Genomic DNA, 5,792 nt, shown 5'->3' with positions numbered 1-5,792 from the left:
TATGTATGTATATATATATGTGTGTGTATATGAGAGAGAGAGAGAGAAAGGTGTGTGTGTATGTGTGTGTGTATATATATATATATATATATATATATATATATAAAGGAAGATATCGGTGTGAGAGGCAATAATTTACTGCTGAGTGGACGACAGGTAAGGGGCCACACGTACCTGAGAAAGAAACCAACAAACACGGACGTCAAATCACCTCTGTACCCCACCTCTCTCTCTCTCTTTGTATACAGTCTCTGTATTTGCCTTCTTCTTCTTCTTCTTCTTCTTCTTCTCCCCCTCACTCGTTCTCTCTCTTTCTTTGCCTGTCTGTCTGCCTGTCTCTCTCTATATATACATACACACACACATATATACGTACACACACATACATACATACATACATACTCGCACACACACACACATTCATATTTAATCATTCAAATTCCCCCCTCTCTCCCTATATATATATACCTCTTTATATACATACACATATACACACGCTTATGTACATATATAATATGTATGTATGTACATGTGTGAGTGTGTATACACTCCTCCCGCCCCTCAAATGCGCACCTGTCCTCAACAACGAAAACATTCACAACGCCGTGGGGGTCTCTTTTCCTCGTCGTACAACTTGCTAGAAATAGCAACCAAATCTCCCTCACATCGCACCTTACACTCTTAGAAAACGTCATTTTGTAATAGTATAATGCGGCCCTGGCTTCCTTACACATAGGAACATGACGGAGGGTGGTCACGGTTGGAATGCTTTTAATCGTAGATGTGCAGGACAAGGGTTTGACCTCGCGTGAAACAACAATAAATCGATAACAAACGCGGTGGAGTTGTCTTTCCTTGGGTGCGACGACGTGGTGTCAGTCCTGTTGCTAAGGGCAACCAGATGTTGCGGTCTTCTGATTGGCTAATAACCAACACCGCCTTCATCTGATCATTGGAGTGTGTGTGTGTGTGTGTGTGTGTGTGTGTATGCATACATACACACACACACACACACACACACACACACATATATATATATATATATATATAAATGTATGTATGTATTCAAACATATATGTATGATGTTTTATTATAACCGATAAATTATCGTTATAAATACAAACACACACATGCATACATACATACACGCACACACACACACACATACACACACACATGCATAGGCCCTAGACAGGTGTTATAATTACATGCTGAGGGTCAGCTGTAGGCATTAAGAAAATAAATGCTTGACAAACGGTTTTATCACTTAGAGACAGTGTCTACAAATATTTTGATAACACAATATTTATTCAGACACACACACACACACAAACACACACACACACACACACACACACACGCACACACGTATAAAACATCATTATCATCATCATCTAACATTTTTTTTTCTATGTTAGCATGTTTTGGACAGTTCAACATGAATAGACAAGCCAAAGAGCCGCACCAAATTCTAGTATCTGTTTTGGCTTGGTTTCTATGGCTGGATGCCCTTTCTAAAGCCAACCACTTTACAGAGCGTACTGGGTACTCTTTATGTGGCACCAGCAACTCCCTTGTACTTGTAACAGCATTCACGTGAGGTGGGCTTGAGCCAGCTCCAAGTAATGAGTTCGCCATATCCCTCACGAATACCCTACACATCCGACAGTCGCCTCTCACGTTCTACCAGGTAAACTAATGCTTCTGCCAGTGGCCCAAATGTCCAGCTTGCAAATTTGATAAATTCCCCACTGGGAGATCAAGCGCACTGGATCGTATTGGGACTGTGGTCATAGTCATCATTTGTTGTTGAGGTGTAGAGGCCATGTTTGGAGTTTCATTGGGAATACAAGTTCACATGTGGTCCCCATTCACATGTATATATACTTTCATTGGGAATAAAAGTTCACATGTGGTCCCCATTCACATGTATATATACTTTCATTGGAAATACAAGTTCCCATGTGGTCCCCATTCACATGTATATATACTTTCATTGGGAATACAAGTTCACATGTGGTCCCCATTCACATGTATATATACTTTCATTGGAAATACAAGTTCCCATGTGGTCCCCATTCACATGTATATATACTTTGGGATGGTGTGATCCATAGCAGCTCACCTTGCTGTCGATTGTGGACCATCACAGAGGATTCACTGACCAAGTCACCCCTGATTATCGGATCACATGTAGTTTGGGGTTGCAGTGCGTTCTAGAGACATGCTAGTTAATTCATAGCGAGGACCTTTACAGGGGCTAATATTCTAGGTCACAGAAGACCCGGAAATAATAGAGGTTAAAAAGTAGTTCCACACTCCGCAAAACCCTGGAGCTCCTGCACTGTTGTGGAAGGATTCCAACTAAAGGTGGACTGTTTTTGTAGAGTTCTAGATACAAGAATTCCATAAGCCAAGGTCTGGATGACCGGATGAATGAAACGCTGTCTCTGAAGGAAAAGGTACAGAGAGACAACTATGGTAACTCACCAATGAAGCAGTTGTCTCATCCCACCACTCACTTTCTCTTCTCTACAACATTACCCTATCTCTATCTGTGGTTTACTACTACACAACGACGAGAACACAAACACACCTGTACAAGGAAAATCTACGATATCTCTCTTTACCTCACATGCTTTACAAATTATACATACCAGCCTGTCGTGGTTTGGTTATATACAACGTAACGGTAATAAATATTTGCTTGCAACTTTGATAACTGTTCTTCTTTAATCTTGCATATCTGCAGCATCAACACCTTGTACAATTGGTAACTGCTAACTCCAACAATTATCCTAATAATACTGTTACAGGACTTTCAGTAGAATGGGACGACAAATGAGGTCACTATAATGACATCTGTTCATCGTTAGATGACAGTGACAAACCCTTGTGCAATACAAGCACCACTCTTTCTTGAGTTGACTGACTCAGAAGAGTCGGTTTCCTAGTTTCCACATCATATAAATTCCCCCCCTGGACAGGTCACTTGATCTAAGTGGACTGTATATGGATCTCCAAGCTGGACTTTCACCAAGAGACTCTCACCAAGAGACTCTCACCAAAAGACTCTCACCAAGAGACTCTCACCAAGAGATTCTCACCAAGAGATTCTCACCAAGAGACTCAGGTGCATGCTGGACAGTGCCTACACCAGAATGTTATGTGCAGTGCTCAACATCTCTTGGAGGGAGCACCCATCAAAACAACATATATAAGGGAATGTACCAACTTTCTCATCAACCATCCAAGAGTGAAGTTTAAGGTTTGCTGGCCACTGTTGGAGAAATAAAGAACTTGTGAGCAATATGTGCCTTCTTGGTCAGCTGAAAGCATTTTTGGCACAAACTTGGCAGAAAACATTGAAGTAAGCCATGGAAGTGCTTACAACATTGTCGAATCATTTGGCTTTTCAAAAGTGTGTGCCCGTTGGGTACCGAGAGAGCTGACTACCAAACGCAAGACTGACCGGGTCAAGGCCTGCGCTGAACTTCTGAAACAAAGTCACCAGATTTAGCGCCTTCAGACTATCATCTCTTCGGCCCCATGGAAGAGGGTTCGAGAGGCAAGCATTATTCCAGTGACGAGGAAGTGAAAACTGTAGTGAAGAAGTGGCTCAAAGAACAGTCAACAGAATTTTACAGGACAGGGAGACATGCTCTCATTCGAAGGTGGAACATTGCTCTTGAGAGAAACGGTGACTATGTTGAGAAGTAGGGATGTGATCCACAGAGGACCAGCTTCATTTTGATGTATGATACATGTTCCTGTGTTGGTAATTACACCTGTCCTAAACAAAATGGCATTACATTTTTAACTCATCCTTGTGTATATGCTCCTTATGAAATTTTTGATCAGCACAGGGTTGAGGGTAAAGACACTCTCTCCAGGTGCCACAGAAGAATACAAACAAGGAATCACATAGAATACTTAACAAATTTCAAAACTATTTTAAACTGTTCAATGATGGAAAGCTTTTTTTAAAAAAAAAGAGGGTTTTATATTTAAGCAACTTTTCTCATTTCTCCAATTATGTATATGTGAGTGTTTGGATGTTTTCGATGGAGTCTGAATTATATAAAAATTAGTAAAAACGTAAATTGATATAATTATGGCTTCCTCGTTTGCATTTTTGTAATTCTAGCTCAATATTTGCGATACTAATCTGTTAAGAGAATTCGAGTATGAAATATGTGGGTAATTTTTGAAGAGGATAGACTGGGAAAATTAACAGTTAGTTAATTGATCATCATTATTATTGTTGTTGTTTAACCCCAGGTCTGATACAGCAGGTCTATGATTAAAAATACTCTAGCACTGTCCATCTTTTATTAGTCACAGTCTATCTTGGACTACATTATCAAATGTGTCCTTCCTTGTTGTTGTTGTTTAGCTCCAAATCAGCTTTTATCTAGCAGGCCAATAATTAAATGTATTCCAGCCATGACCATCCCATTTTTTATTCAGACATATGTGTATCTAGGACTCCATTATCTAATGTGCTTCGCTGTTGTTTTTGTTGTTGTATAGCTCTAGGCTGGTAATGACCTGGTAGACCTAAGATCAAAATTGTTCCAGCCATGACCATCCCATCTTTTATTCAGACATAAGTGTGTCTAGGACCACATTATCTAATGTGTTCTTTCTTTGTTGTTACTTAACACCTGGTCAGCCTTGATCCAGCTGACCTTGTTTGTCGTTAACACAACGTTCTGGCTGATATACCCTCCAGCCTTCATCAGGTGTCTTGGCGTAGTGGTTAAGAGCGCGGGCTACTAACCCCATGATTCCGAGTTTGATTCCAGGCAGTGACCTGAATAATAATAATAATAATAATAATAATAATAATAATAATGATAACATTGAAAAAGACCTTAGGAATGAGAACCCAGGTTCGAAATGTCCCCAAGACATCTAATGATGGCTGGAAGGTATATCAACCGAAGCGTTGTGTTAACAACAAACAAGATGAGGACAAATATCTGTCAAATGTAAATAATGTAAATAATGTGCAATTATCACAATGTCTGAATAAGAGACAGGATGTTCACAGGTGGAACATGTTTGATTAGGATATTCCAAGGTCAAGCTGACCTGCAGCTGAACAAAGAAAAAGAGGAAACATTTAAGATAATGTAGTCTTAGGTAAACGATGTCAGAAAACTTATGAGATAGTCACAGCTGGTGCATTTTCACTCATAACACTACTGGATCAGGACTGACCCAGGGTTAAACAACAACAGCAAAAATAGAATGATCATGTTCGATTATGATTATGCTGGATCAAGCTGACATGAAGCTAAACAAGAAAAACAAGGATAGGCGCATTAGATGATGTAGTCCGAGGTACCTGATGTCTGAATAAAATATGAACTGGTCACAGCTGGTGTTTCTTTGATCATGGATCTACCGACCTGGGGTTAAAGAACACCAACCACAACCACAACACCTATAATGTATTTAGTGTAACTATGTATGCACCAGCTGGTGTACCGTTAATACCCTTGGTAGGCGTGGCCCAGCTCTGTTGTTACAGCTGTATCAAGATATGATTAAGAAATCTAGCTTGCAGCAGCAGTGTATGGTGGCACCACCTAGGGACGAAAACTGGAAGTAAAATGTCTGAATGCCTAGAAGGAATTTGTTTAAAAATGATTTTCATGACTTATATTCACGCTTGTAGTGAAATATGTTTATACATATATATATATATATATATATATATATGTGTGTGCGTGTGCATGTATATATATATATATATATATATATATATATATATATATATATAT

The sequence above is a fragment of the Octopus bimaculoides genome, chromosome 28 (assembly GCF_001194135.2).
Source record: "Octopus bimaculoides isolate UCB-OBI-ISO-001 chromosome 28, ASM119413v2, whole genome shotgun sequence".
NCBI classification, from domain to species: domain Eukaryota; kingdom Metazoa; phylum Mollusca; class Cephalopoda; order Octopoda; family Octopodidae; genus Octopus; species Octopus bimaculoides.
Note: the sequence above shows the minus strand (reverse complement) of the source record.